The sequence below is a fragment of the Chiloscyllium punctatum genome, chromosome 32 (genome assembly GCF_047496795.1).
Source record: "Chiloscyllium punctatum isolate Juve2018m chromosome 32, sChiPun1.3, whole genome shotgun sequence".
Classification (NCBI taxonomy): domain Eukaryota; kingdom Metazoa; phylum Chordata; class Chondrichthyes; order Orectolobiformes; family Hemiscylliidae; genus Chiloscyllium; species Chiloscyllium punctatum.
The window spans coordinates 48,759,126-48,774,806 of NC_092770.1; the positions used below are offsets into that span (position 1 = coordinate 48,759,126).

General features: G+C 44.0%; 1 protein-coding gene across 2 annotated transcripts in view; it reads left to right on the forward strand.

The window, feature by feature from the left end:
• The window catches only part of ribc2 (RIB43A domain with coiled-coils 2), a 55,324-nt gene that overhangs the window by 11,673 nt on the left and 27,970 nt on the right, over positions 1-15,681 (forward strand). The gene's annotated exons all lie outside the window — the stretch shown is intronic.

Sequence of the window (15,681 nt, forward strand, 5' to 3'; positions counted from 1 at the left end):
TTCCACCTATCCCATTTCCAACGCCCCTCCCCCAAGTCCCTCCTCCCTACTTTTTATCTTAGCCTCCTGGACATACTTTCCTCATTCCTGAAGAAGGGCTGATGCCCGAAACGTCGATTCTCCTGTTCCTTGGATGCTGCCTGACCTGCTGCGCTTTTCCAGCAACACATTTTCAGCACTGATCTCCAGCATCTGCAGTCCTCACTTTCTTCTGAATAAAGGCCTAACCTGTTTAGCTGTTCTTGATAAGGCACCCCCTTTATCCAAGGAATCAGGCCACTAAACCTCTTTTGAATTGCCTCCAATGCCAATATATTCTTTCTTAAGTACAGGTACACAGTAATCCATATGCAACCTCACCAACATCCTGTGCAATTGGAACAAAATTTCCCTGTCTTTAAATTGCAGTTCCCTAGCAATAAAAGCAAAAATGCCATTTGAATTACTTGCTGCATCTGGATGTTAAACTTTTGTGCTTGATGCACAATGACAGCCTGGACCCTCTGTGCTTCAATTTCTTGCATTCTCTCCCCATTTGAATAATAGTCGGCCTTTTGATTCTTCTTATGAAATTGCATGACCCACATTTTCTTGCATTAAACTCCCTCTGCCAGGGTTTTGTCCCATGGTCAGTTATCTCCTTGCAGTATCCTTTTGTCACAACATGCCTTCCCAACTAAAGATAGTCACCATAACCCCAAAGAACCATAGGGTTGCACTCGCATTACAGAGAGAGATGACTAGTGACTGGTCACTACACCTCAGGTGAGGGGAAAGGTTGAACAGGAGAGTCCTTCATGGTAACCTCAACTGGTGTGTGAATTGAACCCAAGTTGTTGGTATTACCAGCCAAGATCAATTTCCTGAGTTTCCTGGTTTCCTGCCATTCATTCAGCAATCCTTTGTTTTGTTACCCCATCCAAAATGCATCACATTTATCACATCACATTTATCAAGGTTAAAGTTGACAAGTGTGGCGCTGGAAAAGCACAGCATCCAAGGAGCAGGAGAGTCAATGTTCTGGCATCAGCCTTTCATCAGGAATGTGGAGGGGGAAGGGGACTCAAAACTAAATAGGGAGGTGGGTGTTAGGATGGGACTAGGGGCCAGGTAAGTGGGAAGGTGACAGGTGGATGCAGGTTGGAGGTAATTGTGATAGGTCTGTGGGGCGGATGGAATGGATAGATGGGAAGGAAGATGGACAAGTCCAGAGGGTGGTGCCATTGGAGGGTTGGATCTGGGATGTGGTAGGGGGAGGGAGATTGGGAAACTGGTGAATCCGATGGTGCTGTCATGTGGCTGGAAGGTCCCAATGTGGAAGATGAGGCATTCTTCCTCCAGTTGGTGAGTGAGTTTGATTTGGTGGTGGAGGAAGCCCAGGACTTGCATATCCTTGAAGGAGTGCGAGCAGGAGTTTAAGTGGTTGGCCACAGAGTGGTGGGGTTGGTTGGTGCGCATGTCCCTGAGATGTACCCTGAACTGCTCCAAGAGTTGGCATCCTGTCTCCCCAATCAAGGAGACCCCATCAAGAGCAACAGATGTAGTAGATGAGGTCGGTGGATGTGAAGGAAAATCTCTGCTGCATTTGAAATTATCCTTTAGGGCCTTGGACTGAGGTGAGGGGCGAGGTGTGGGCACAGGTTTTACACTTATTGCTGCTGCCATGGAAGGTCCTCACTGTGGAGGGTGAGTTGGTGGACTTAATGAGGGGGTCATGGAGGTAATGGTCACTGCAAGCACAGGAACTTCCTCCCACCCCTCCTCCTGTAAAAAGGCGATCCCTTACTCCCAATTCCTATGCCTCCATCATATCTACTCTCAGGAGGAGCAGTTCCACTCCTGGACATCCCAGATTTCAAAGACTGCAATTTCCCCTTCTACATGATCAACAATGCCCTCCAGCACATCTCTTCCACTTCCTGCATCTCTGGCCTCGACCCCACCCCTCCAACCGCAACAAGGATAGAACCCTCCGGTCCTCACATTCCACCCCACGAATCTCTGCATATAGCACATTATCCTCTGCCATTTCTGCCACCTTCAGTCATATAGTCATAGAGTCATATAGATGTACAGCATGGAAACAGACCATACCGACCAGATATCCCAACCCAATCTAGTCCCACTTGCCAGCACCCGGCCCATATCCCTCCAAACCCTTCCTATTCATAAATCCATCCGAATGCCTCTTAAATGTTGCAATTGTACCAACCTCCACCAGCCCCTCTAGCAGCTCATTCCATACCCATACCACCTTCTGTGTGAAAAAGTTGCCCCTTAGGTCTCTTTTATATCTTTCCCCTCTCACCCTAAACCTATGCCTTCTAGTTCTAGACTCCCAATCCTAGGGAAAAGACTTTCCCTATTTACCCTATCCATGCCCCTCATAATTTTGTAAACCTCTATAAGGTCACCCCTCAGGCTCTGACCAAAGATATATTTCCCTCCCCACCCCTATCTAGTGTTCAAAGAGTCCATTCCTTCTGTGACTCCCTTGTTAAGTCCATGCCACCCACCAAACCGCCCTCCATACCCTGCACCTTCCCTTACCATAGCAAGAGGTGTAAAACCTGCACCCACACCTCCCCTCTCACCTCCGTCCAAGGCTCTATAGAATTATTTCAAATCTGGCGAAGATTTTCCTTCACATCCACCCACCTCATCTACTGCCTCCATTGCTCTCAATATAGTCTCCTGTACATTGGGGAGACAGGACACCAACTCGTAGAGCGGTTCAGGGAACATCTCTGGGATAGATTCACCAATCAACCCCACCAGCCAGTGGCCAATGACTTCAACAGCTCCTCCCACTCCCCCAAGGACATACAAATCCTGGGCCTCCTCCACTGCCAAATCAATCCTACCTGCCAACTGTAGGAAGAACACTTCGTCTTCCTCCTGGGATCTTCCAACCACACAACATCAACATCGACTTCACCAGTTTCCAAATCTCCCCTCTCCCACCTAATCCCAGATCTAACCCTCCAACTCGATACAGCCCTCTTGACCTGTCTTACCCGTCCATTTTCCTTCCCACCTATCTGCTCTACCCTCCCCACAGACCAATCACCATTACCTCCCAACTGCAGTCACCTATTGTTATCCCACCTACCTTCCCTCCAGCCCACCCCATCCTCTATTTATCTCTCAGCCCCCTACCCTCTCCACACTCGTGATGAAGGGCTTATGCACAAAACTTTGATTCTCGTCCTCTTCGATGCTGACTGACCTTTCCAGCTTCACACTTTTCAACTCTGACTGTACAGCATCTGCAATCCTAGTTTCTCCTTATCAAGGTTAAAATCCATCTGCCCCTGATCTGCTCACCTGACCAATCCGTTTAAATCCTCCAGTAGCCTTACATCTTCCTCCTCTGTCAACCACTTGGCAATTCTTTGTGTCATCTGCAAACTTACTTATCATCTCCCCCACATTCTCATCTACATTATTTATGAATATCACAAAGAATAAGGGACACAGTGCTGATCCCTGTAACAGAAACAGTCTTCTACCACCGCCCTCTATCTTCTATCACTCAGCTGATTTTGGATTCAACTTACCCAGTTACCCTGAATCCCATGAGACTTTGTCTTTCTTATCAGTTACCATCTGGGTTTTTGTCAAAGCCTCTGCAACCACTTTCTTTAAAGCACTTGGATGCAGGTCAACAGGTCCATAGCACTTGTCAGACTTCAGTCTTAGTAATTTTTCAAATGCTTTGTCTCTCATGATCAGGGCTGTTACAGCCCTTTCCTCCCATTAATGCCTTACTTAACTGATACATTTAGGATGTTTCAGTGCCCTCCACTATGATGACTGATGCAAAATATTGATTTATAGCTGGTCCCTTTTTCAATTCCCCACATTATTCAAGGGTCTCCATTCACTTTTTATATATTGTCTTTTCATATCTCTGTAGCAGCTCTTGCCATTACATTTATTGCCAATTTACTTCATAATCATTTTTTTTTCATTTTTATTAACCTTTTAGGTAATCCACTGCTGGTTCCTAAAAAAACTAATTCCTACTCTTTTGGCCACCAGTAGTTTTTACTACTTTGTACGACTTCATTTTTGATTGGATATTCTCCTTGACCAGATTTGTTAACCACAGGTGATTCATCCTTCACATCTAGTCCTCCTTTCTGACTCAAATAAACTTTTGCTGAGCATCATCCAATATCTGCTTAAACGTTTGCTGCTGCTCATCTACTGTCCTCCCCTTTAGTCTATCTTTCCAGACTGCTTTAGACAATTCTTTGTCCATAACTTTTTTTAATGCCCTTATTTAAGTTGAGGTTACTGGTTTGAGACCTGAATTGCTCTCCCTCAATCTGCATTTGAAATTCTACTATGTTGTGATCAGTACCCATGAGAGGATGTCTTCTTAATCCACCGATTATACATTACTAGAATTACAATTGCCTTTTGGAGTCTGAGAGTCATAGAAATGTAAAGTACGGAAACAGACCCTTCGATCCAACTCGTCCATGCGACCAGATATCCCAACCTAATCTTGTCCCAGTTGCCAGCACCGGGCCCATATCCCTCCAAACCTTCCTATTCATATACCCATCCAATGCCTTTTAAATGTTGCAATTTTACCAGCCTCCACCACTTCCTCTGGCAACCATTCCATACACACATCACCCTCTGTGTGGAAACTTTGCCCCTTTAGGCCTCTTATATTTTTTGCATCTCACCCTAAACCTATGCCATCTAGTTCTGGACTCCCCCACCCCAGGGAAAAGACTTTGTCTATTTATCCTACCCAAGCCCTTCATGATTTTATAAACCTCTATAATGTCACCCCTCGGCCTCTGATGCTCCAGGGAAAACAGCCCCAGCCTATTCAACCTCACCCTCTAGCTCAAATCCTCCAACCCTGGCAACATCCTTGTAAATCTTTTCTGAACCCTTTCAAGTTTCACAACATCCTTCCAATAGGAAAGAGACCAGAATTGCATACAATATTCCAAAAGTGGCCTGACCAACATCCTGTACAGCTGCAACATGACCTTCCCATTGTAATCTGAGGTAACCTTCTTCACTGTCCACTACATCTCCAATTTTGGTGACATCTGCAAACTTACCATCTATACCTCCTATGTTCACATCCAAATCATTTATATAAATGATGAAAAGTAGTGGATCCAGCACCGATCCTTGTAGCACTGCATTGGTCACAGGCCTCTAGTCTGAAAAACAACCTTCCATCACCAGCCTCTGTCTTCTACTTTAGAGCCAGTTTTGTATACAAAAGGATAGTTCTCCCTGTATTCCATGAGATCTAATCTTGCTAAACAGTTTCCCAAGGGAAACATTGTCAAATGCCTTTCTGAAGTCCATATAGATCACATCCACTGCTCTGCCCTCATCAACCCTGTTTGTTGCTTCTTCAAAAAACTCAATCAAATTTATGAGACATTATTTCCCACGCACAAAGCCATGTTGACTATCCCTAATCAGTCCTTGCCTTTCCAAATACATGTAAATTCTATCCCTCAGGATTCCCTCCAACAACTTGTCCACCACCGACGTCAGGGTCACTGGTCTATAGTTCCTGGATAGATTGTGTAACATTCTGCTCTAAGAAACAATCCCTGATATACTCTACAAATTTATCCTTCATCTTACTTTTGCCATCTGATTTGTCCAGTCAATATGCAGATTAAAATCAGCCTTGATAATTTTGGTGCCTTTCTTACATATTGCTGTCATTTCCCAATTTATACTTGTATTAAAGAGAGGCAACATTTTGGGGAACTACAAATGACTCCGATCTGCAACATCTTTCCTTTGTTAATTCTTATTGCCACCGAAACTGATTCCATATTACAATCTATTGTACCTATGTCACTAGTTACCACAACACTGTTTTTATCTCATATTCACCTCCTCTTCCCTTTTGCATACTCTTCTGGGACATCAAATACCTTTGAAAGTTGACTTCCTAGTCCTGGTCACCCTGCAACCACATCACTTAAATAGCTAGCAAAGTCATATTCATTCATTTCTATTTGTACCCTCAAGTCATCTATCTTGTTACTAAGGTTGTAAGCATTCAGATAAAGAGCCTTAAGATTTCACGTTTTCTCATCATTACTGTTTCTGGTTTCAACTTCTGCTGTACTGCTTGTATTTCTGGCCCTTCCTGTCTTATGTGAATTATTGTTTGCCTCTTCACTACCCCACACCTCTACTCTCTCATTTCCTTTTGAGTTTTTAAACTTCTCCCTTCAATTGTATCTTCCCTACTACTAATTTGTTGAGTGCTGATTTACAATTCTAGCTCCGTGATTTGCCAGGACATTGGTAAACGTGGTTAAATGAAGCTATTCCAACAGAACAGCTCTCTGTTTTTCCCATTATTTATGTCAGTGCCCCATGCAGAATCCATATCTCCTGCAGCAATCTTTAAACCACACATTTATCTCTCCAATCTGATTACCCTAGACCAATTTGCACATGGCTCAGTTAGTAGTCTGGAGATTATTACTTTTGGGGTTCTGCTTTTCAATTCAGCCCTGAGCTGCTCATAATCCCTCAGCATAACTGTTCTGCACATGCTATTGGTATCTATCTGGAGCACAACAACCAGATCCTTCCTTTTGCACAAGTTTCTCCACAGTCCAGAAGAAAGGCTCTAAACCTTGGCACCATATAGGCAACACAGCCTTTAGGCTGTGTCTTTGCTGTAGAGAATGTATCAGTTCCCCTAACTATTATATTACCTATTACTCTAACAGTTCTCTTTCCTTCTCCCTCGCCTCACTTAAATAGTGCTCTGTACTATCCATTTTCTCTGCTGTCCATGTTCTTATCTACACTGGGAGCAAGAATTTAATACCTATTGGACAAGAGCACTAGCTAAGGTGGTTCCAAAGCTAAATTCTGGACCCCTTTACATGCCTCGCTCACAGTCACTCCCTTCATGCCCCTGACCAGATGAAATTTGATGTAATTAATCTAAGTGATGTGACTGTCACCTGAAACAATGTCCAGGTAACTGTCCACCTCCCTGATGTTTTGAAGTATCCACATCTCTGTTCAGTTTTGGCAGGACCAACAGTAAATAAAGGAACTGGAAAATTACCTTTCCATTCAGGCTAACAGATCCTCATTTAATTCCACAAGGCTTGTCTCTTACGTTACAGAAAGGATACCTGAAATTTATAGGCTGCCCTAGGCTGTCCAATTCCAGTGAAAATGCAAAATGCCTAAGAGAATAATACCATGGCTATCAGAAAACATTTCTTGGAGATGCCACTCTAGTCTTTGATGTAAGGCAGATTGAAAGTAAGAAATGGCAGAATGTTTCTTGTGTTACAACTAGACTGACTTAGATGGACAGCATGAATATCATTAATCTGGGATTCTTAATTCAACTAACACAAATAAAGAGAAATTATGGTTAAACTGGGACAACCAGTATGTTTACATGGATTTGAGCCCATAGTTCACATGTTTTAGAAAGACTTTTGTCCATGGATGTCTCAGTCAACTGCTCAAGCTCCCCTGCCTGGTCCCTCCCTCACCGTTACCATGGTGTTGGAGGTCCCATGAATCCAAGAACGTATCTGATTCTTATGCAAATATATCTTTCTTTTTTAAGTACGGAAACCAAAACTCTAAACAGTACTCTTCACAAAAACTCAACAGAATTGTAATAAGACTTCCTTATTCTTTTAATCCAATCCCTTTGCAATAAAGGCCACATGCATTTGCCTTCTTAATTTCTTGTTGTACATCATACTAGCATCCTGTGATTTTTTTTTGTATGTGTAAACTTAATTCCTGATGTTCAGAGGGACTTACATGTCTCACAAAATATTCTACTCTTCTATTCCTATTACATGTAGTTCTTTTATAATGCGATGTACATTTGTGTGCAATGCCGCATTATAGAAAAATTGTACTTTAGAACTAGCCCTTAAAGTGTTAGTGATGTAATTGCGTTACAGCCACCACACATTTTAAAAATCCATGCTTTTGAAACAGTGTCCCCAATTCGTCAATAGCGAATTCCTGTTAATGAAACATCAGTTATTGCAGAATGACCTGTACTAAGTAAATCATTACATGTCTTCATACTGTACTTGTTTTGCACTTGTTTAATCTACACATATCACATTGCAGCTTTTTTGTATCCTCCTCACAGTCTACATTCTCATCTGGCTTTGTATCATTAGCAAATATAGGTACATTACTCGCTTTATCTTTGTCTAAACTATCAATTCAAATTGTAAATAGCTCAAGCAGCAGCGCTGATCCTTGTGACACTTCACTAGTTACAGCTTGCCAACCTGAAAGTTCTGAAGAAGGGTTACTGGACCCAAAACATAATTCTACTTTCTCTCCACAGATGCAGCCAGATCTGCTGAGTTTTTTTCCAGAAATTTCTGTTTTTGTTTTTGAAAGTGATCTGTTTTTCCATGCGTTTTGCTTCCTGCCCATCAACTAATCTTTTATCCATACTGCAATATTACCCCAACCCCATGAGCCCTCAACTTATGTATTGAGATTTTGTGTAATGCCGAATGCAAGTATATTGGCTCCCTTTTATCAATTTTACTAGATACATCCTGAAGATCCCATTAAAATTGTCTGATACAATTTCCATTTATTAAACCATGTTGAATTTGGTCTTTTGTGATTTGTTTCAAGTGTATCTTAATAATAGGTTACCACATTTTGCCAATGTCTAGCTAGCTGGTCTGTAATTCCTGTTTTGTTTTCCTCTTCTCTTAAATATTAATGTTAGATTTGATAACTTTCAATCCACTTGGACCATTGTAAAATGTAAGCAATTTTGATAATCATAGCCAGTGCATTCATTATTTCTACAGATACCTCTTTTAGAATCTTGGGAAGTTCACTGTCAGGTCTTGGGAATGTCATATTTTTGACTCTTAAGCTTCTTCAGTATGTTTTCTTGGCCGATATTAAATACCTTAAGTTTTTTATTCTTATTAGCTCCTTGGCTATCCTTGACTTCAAGTCTTCTACTGTGAAAACAGATGTACAGCGTAGATTCTTACAGGTGTCTGTGCAACATGGGATATGGCCAACATTCGTTCGAATTATTTTTTATCCTGCACAGATCTCTGAAGTTGAATTTGTACAAGGCACTTGTTGGACCTCAGCTGGGGTATTACATTATAGGAAGAGTGAAAATGTATTGGCGAGAATGAAGGAAAGATTTATTAGAATGGTTCCAGTTATGAGAAACTTCAATTATGAGGATATATTGAAGAAGTTGGGACTGTTCTCCCTGGAGAAAAGAATACTGAGAGGAGGTTGAGGTTTTCAAAATCATGAGCAAGCTGGACAGAGTAGATAGAGCAAAGCTGTTAAAGAAACAAGAATGAGAGAGCTTGGATTTAAAGTGATGTGCAAACAAAGCAAGGATGGTGTGAGAAAAAACATTTCACACATCATGTTGTTAGGATATGGAATGCATTGCTTGGAAATTTGGTGGAAGCAGGTACAATTGAGGCATTCAAGAGTGCATTGGATTTTTTTTTATAATAGTGGTGTGTAGGGATATGGAGAAAAGGTTGGAGATTGTTTCTATATAATAGAGCAAGCACGATAGGCTGAATAGCCTTCTGCATCATAATAAAGCTGCCATTCAGCAGCTTCCACAAATAGAATCCAAAGTGTTGGCATGCTGACTGGCCTGTGCAGAACATTCTCACATCACATACAGATCCATACACTGGAGAGGACAGACTTGCAGGGTCCCCAGGTGAGTTTGAGTTTGATTTATTATTGTCACAGTCACATGTACCGAGATACAGTGAGAAATGTTCTTTTATATGCTCTACAGGCAGATTGTACCATAGAAAGTGCATCAGGACAGCAGAAAAGAGTGCAGAATGCAGTGTTATGACCACAGAGAAGGTGCAGATATGGAGATCAAAATTAACATTTGAGAGGTCCTTTCAGAAGTCTGATAAAAACAGGGAAGAAGCAGTTCTCGAATCTGTTCATACATGTATTCAAACTTCTATTGCTTCGACTCCATGAAAGAAGATGAAAGACAATATAACTGAGGTGGGAGGGGTCTTTGATTGCTTGGTTGCTTTTCCAAGTCAGCAGCAAGTGTGGATAGAGTCAATGGATAGAAGACTGGTTTGTATGATGGATTGGGCTGTGTTCCTGACTCTCTCTAGTTTCTTGCAGTCTTGGGCAGAGAAATTGCCATACCATGCTGTGATGCATTGAGATAAGATGCTTTCTATGGTGCACCTATAAAAATTGGTAAGAGTCTTTGGGGATGTGCCAAATTTCATAGAACATAGAACATAGAACAATACAGCACAGAACAGGCCCTTCGGCCCACGATGTTGTGCTGAACATTTGTCCTAGCTTAAGCACCTATCCATGTACCTATCCAATTGCCGCTTAAAGGTCACCAATGATTCTGACTCTGCCACTCCCACAGGCAGCGCATTCAATGCCCCCACCACTCTCTGGGTAAAGAACCTACCCCTGACATCCTCCCCATACCTTCCACCCTTCACTTTAAATTTATGTCCCCTTGTAACACTCTGTTGTACCTCTGTCTACTCTATCTATTCATCTGATCATCTTATAAATCTCTATCAAGTCACCCCTCATCTTTCTCCATTCCAATGAGAAAAGGCCAAGCACTCTCAACCTATCCTCGTACAACCTATTCTCCATTCCAGGCAACATCCTGGTAAATCTCCTCTGCACCCTCTGCAAAGCTTCCACATCTTTCCTCAAATGAGGTGACCAGAACTGCACACAGTACTCCAAATGTGGCCTTACCAAGGTCCTGTACAGCTGCAACATCACCTCATGACTCTTGAATTCAGTCCCTCTGCTAATGAACGCTAATACACCATAGGCCTTCTTCCAAGCTCTATCCACCTGAGTGGCAACTTTCAAAGATCTATGAACATAGACCCCAAGATCCCTCTGCTCCTCCACCTTACTAAGAACCCTACCGTTAACCCTGTATTCCACATTCTTATTTGTCCTTCCAAAATGGACAACCTCACACTTGACAGGGTTGAACTCCATCTGCCACTCCTCAGCCCAGCTCTGCATCATATCTAAGTCCCTTTGCAGCCGACAACAGCCCTCCTCACTATCCACAACTCCACCAATCTTCGTATCGTCTGCAAATTTACTGACCCACCCTTCGACTCCCTCTTCCAAGTCATTAATAAAAATTACAAATAGCAGAGGACCCAGAACTGATCCCTGCGGAACTCCACTTGTAACTGGGCTCCAGGCTGAATATTTACCATCTACCACCACTCTCTGACTTCGACCGGTTAGCCAGTTCTCTATCCAACTGGCCAAACTTCCCACTATCCCATGCCTCCTGACTTTCCGCATAAGCCTACCATGGGGAACCTTATCAAATGCCTTACTAAAATCCATGTACACTACATCCACTGCTCTACCCTCATCCACATGCTTGGTCACCTCCTCAAAGAATTCAATAAGACTTGTAAGGCAAGACCTACCCTTCACAAATCCGTGCTGGCTGTCCCTAATCAAGCAGTGTCTTTCCAGATACTCATAGATCCTATCCCTCAGTACCCTTTCCATTACTTTGCCTACCACTGAAGTAAGATTAACTGGCCTGTAATTCCCGGGGTTATCCCTACTTCCTTTTTTGAACAGGGGCACAACATTCGCCACTCTCCAGTCCCCTGGCACCACCTCCATTGACAGTGAAGACGAAAAGATCATTGCCAACGGTTCTGCAATTTCCTCTCTTACTTCCCACATAATCCTAGGATATATCCCGTCAGGCCTGGGGGACTTGTCTATCCTCAAGTTTTTCAAAATGCCCAACACAGCTTCCTTCCTAACAAGTATCTCCTCTAGCTTACCAGTCTGTTTCATACTCTCCTCTTCAACAATACAGTCTCTCTCATTTGTAAATACTGAAAAAAAGTTCTCATTCAAGACCTCCCCTATCTCTTCTGACTCAATACACAGTCTCCCACTACTGTCCTTGATCAGACCTACCCTGGTTCTCATCATTTTCATGTTTCTCACATACGCATAAAAGGCCTTGGGGTTATCCTTGATCCTACCCGCCAAAGATTTTTCATGTCCTCTCTTACCTCTCCTAATCCCTTTCTTCAGCTCCCTCCTGGCTACCCTGTATCCCTCCAATGCTCTGTCTGAACCTTGTTTCCTCAACCTTATGTAAGCCTCCTTCTTCCTCCTTACAAGACATTCAACCTCCCTCGTTAACCAAGGTTCCCTCACACAACCATCTCTTTCCTGCCTGACAGCTACATACATATCATGGACACGTCGTATCTGTTCCTTGAAAAAGTTCCACATTTCAATGACATCCTTCCCTGACAGCCTGTGCTCCCAATTTATGCTCCTCAGATCCTGGCTTGCAGCATCATATTTACCCTTCCCCCAATTGTAAAACCTGCCCTGTTGCACGCACCTATCTCTCTCCATAACCAAGGTGAAAGCCACAGAATTGTGGTCACCATCACCAAAATGTTCACCCACTAACAAGCCAATCACTTGTCCCGATTCGTTACCAAGTACCAAATCCAATATGGCCTCCCCTCTTGTCGGACAATCTACAAACTGAGTTAGAAAAGCTTCCTGGACACACTGCACAAACGCCGCCCCACCAATCTACTTGATCTAAAGAGCTTCCAATCAATATTTTGGAAGTTGAAATCGCCCATGACTACTACCCTGTGGCTTCTGCACCTTTCCAAAATCTGTTTCCCAATCTGTTTCTCCACATCTCTGCTGCTATTGGGGAGCCTATAGTAAACACCCAACAAGGCAACTGCTCTTTTCCTATTTCTGACTTCAGCCCATACTACCTCCAAAGGCAGATCCCCGTCGAACTGCCTTTCTGCAGCCGTTATACCATTTCTAATTAGCAACGCCACCCCCCTCCTTTTTTACCACCCCCCCCCCCCAATCTTACCAAAACATCTGTAACCAGGAACCTCCGACGACCGTTCCTGTCTCTCTTCTATTCACGTTTCTGTGATGGCCACAACATTGTAGTCCCAAGTACTGATCCATGCCTTAAGTTCACCCACCTTATTTCTGATACTCCTTGCGTTGAAGTATACACACTTGAGCCTATCTCTGTCGCCACAAGTATTCCCTGTCAGTGCTACCTTCTCCACAGCCTCCCTACATTCATGGACATCCCGAAAAACAGATAACCTACAAGTCCGGATCCCATCCCCCTGCCAAATTTGTTTAAACCCCCCCGAAGAGTGCTAGCAAACCTTCCTCCCAGGATATTGGTGCCCTTCTGATTCAGGTGCAACCCGTCCTGCTTGTACAGGGCCCACCTTCCCCAGAATGCAGTCCAATTGTCCAAGTACCTGAAGCCCTCCCTCCTACACCATCCTTGCAGCCACATGTTCAACTGCACTCTCTCCCTATTCCTTGCCTCACTGTCACGTGGCACCGACAACAACCCAGAGATGACCACTCTGTCCGTCCTAGCTTTTAGCTTCCAGCCTAACTCCCTGAGCTCCTGAATTACTTCCCCACCCCTCTTCCTACCTATGTCGTTGGTGCCAATGTGCACCACGATTTCTGGCTGCACACCCTCCCCCTTAAGGATTCTGAAGACACGGTCCGAGACGTCTCGGACCCTGGCACCCGGGAGGCAACAAACCATCCGAGAGTCTCACCCATGTCCACAGAACCGCTTGTCTGTCCCTTAACTATAGGGTCTCCTATAGCTAGCGCTCTCCTCCTCTCCCCCTTTTCCCTTCTGGGCTCTCCCCCTTTTCCCTTCTGGGCCTCAGGGTCGGACCTCGTGCCAGAGACCCGGTCACTGCAGCTTACCCCTGCTAGGCCGTCCCCCCCAACAGTATCCAAAGCAGTATACTTATTGTTGAGGGGAATGACCACAGGGGATCCCTGCACTGCCTGTTTCCTCCCCTTCCCACCTCTAACTGTTACCCAGCTACCTCTGTTCTCTGGCGTAACTATGTCCCTGTAGCTTCTATCTATCACCGTCTCAGCCTCTCGAATAATCCTCAGTTCATCCAACTCCAGGTCCAGTTCACTAACGCGGTCTGTGAGGAGCTGGAGCTGGCTGCACTTCCTGCAGGTGAAGTCGGCAGCAGCATCGGTGGTCACACCTACCTCAAACATCCTGCAGGAGGAACATTCCACTACCTGCGCTGCCATAATTCTACACTTAGTCTCCAAAACAAGAACACTAAGTAGCTTACCTGTTCAGCCGACTGAGTCCTTTTTTTAGGTTAGAGTAGGAGGGAGGGTGGGAGATACTACACGTGTAGTGTCTCGGGTTCCTTCTCCACTCAAACTTCTTACCTTCCCAGAAGCCTCTGTTGACGACTTCCGGGTTCCTGCTCCTAGTTGAAAAAAAACACAGACTGCGAAAAGAAAAACGTTAATTTAAACTGCTGTCTGCTTACCTTCCCACTCCCCTCTCTGTGCGCCCGCTGTAGCACTGAGGTCGAAACCTCGGAGGTACGCGCTTTTAAATCAAGCTTCTTGCCTTCCCAGAAGCCTCTGTTGACGACTTCCGGGTTCCCGCTCCTAGTTGAAAAAAAACCCACAGACTGCGAAAAGAAAAACATTAACTTAAACTGGTCTCCGCTTACCTTCCGGCTCCCCTCTCTGTGCGCCCACTGTAGTACTTCCTGAGGAAGTAGAGGCAATGCTGTGCTTTCTTGACCATCACATTGGTGAATGAGATCAGATTGGTGATCATCACTCCCAGGAACTTGACGCTCTTGACCATTGCTGACGTTGATGGAGAGATCATTGTCTTTACACCATTCTGCTAAGCATTCAATCTCTTTCCTGTATTCTGTCTTGCCATTGCTTGACATCCAAACTACAATGGTGGTATCGTTAGCAAGCTTATAAATGGAGTTGGGGCAGAATTTGGTCACACAGTCATGAGTGTATAAGGAGTATAGTATAAGGCTTAGTGTACAGCCTTGCAGGGCACCAATATTGAGGATTACGATAGAGGAGGTTTTGTTGCCTATTCTTACTGTTTGCAGTCTATGGGTCAGGATGTTGAAGATCCAGTTATAAAGGGTGGAGCTGAGACTAGGTCTTTCCCAAGTCAGCAGAAAGCGTAGATGGAGTCAATGGATGGAAGGCTGGTTTGCGTGATGAAGGACTGTGTTCATAATTCTTTGTAGTTTCTTGCAGTCTTGGCAAGAGCACTTGCAGGTGACACCAAAATTGGAGGTGTAGTGGACAGCAAAGAAGGTTACCTCAGATTACAACAGGATTTTGACCAGATGGGTCAATGGGCTGAGAAGTGGCAAATGGAGTGTAATTCAGATAAATGCAAGATGCTGCATTTTGGGAAAGCAAATCTTAGCAGGACTTATACACTTAATGGTAAGGTCCTAGGGAGTGTTGCTGAACAAAGAGACCTTGGAGTGCAGGTTCATAGCTCCTTGAAAGTGGAGTCACAGGTAGATAGGATAGTGAAGAAGGCGTTTGGTATGCTTTCCTTTATTGGTCAGAGTATTGAGTACAGGAGTTGGGAGGTCATGTTGCGGCTGTACAGAACATTGGTCAGGCCACTGTTGGAATATTGCGTGCAATTCTGGTCTCCTTCCTATCGGAAAGATGTTGTGAAACTTGAATGGGTTCAGAAAAGATTTACAAGGATTTTGCCAGGGTTGG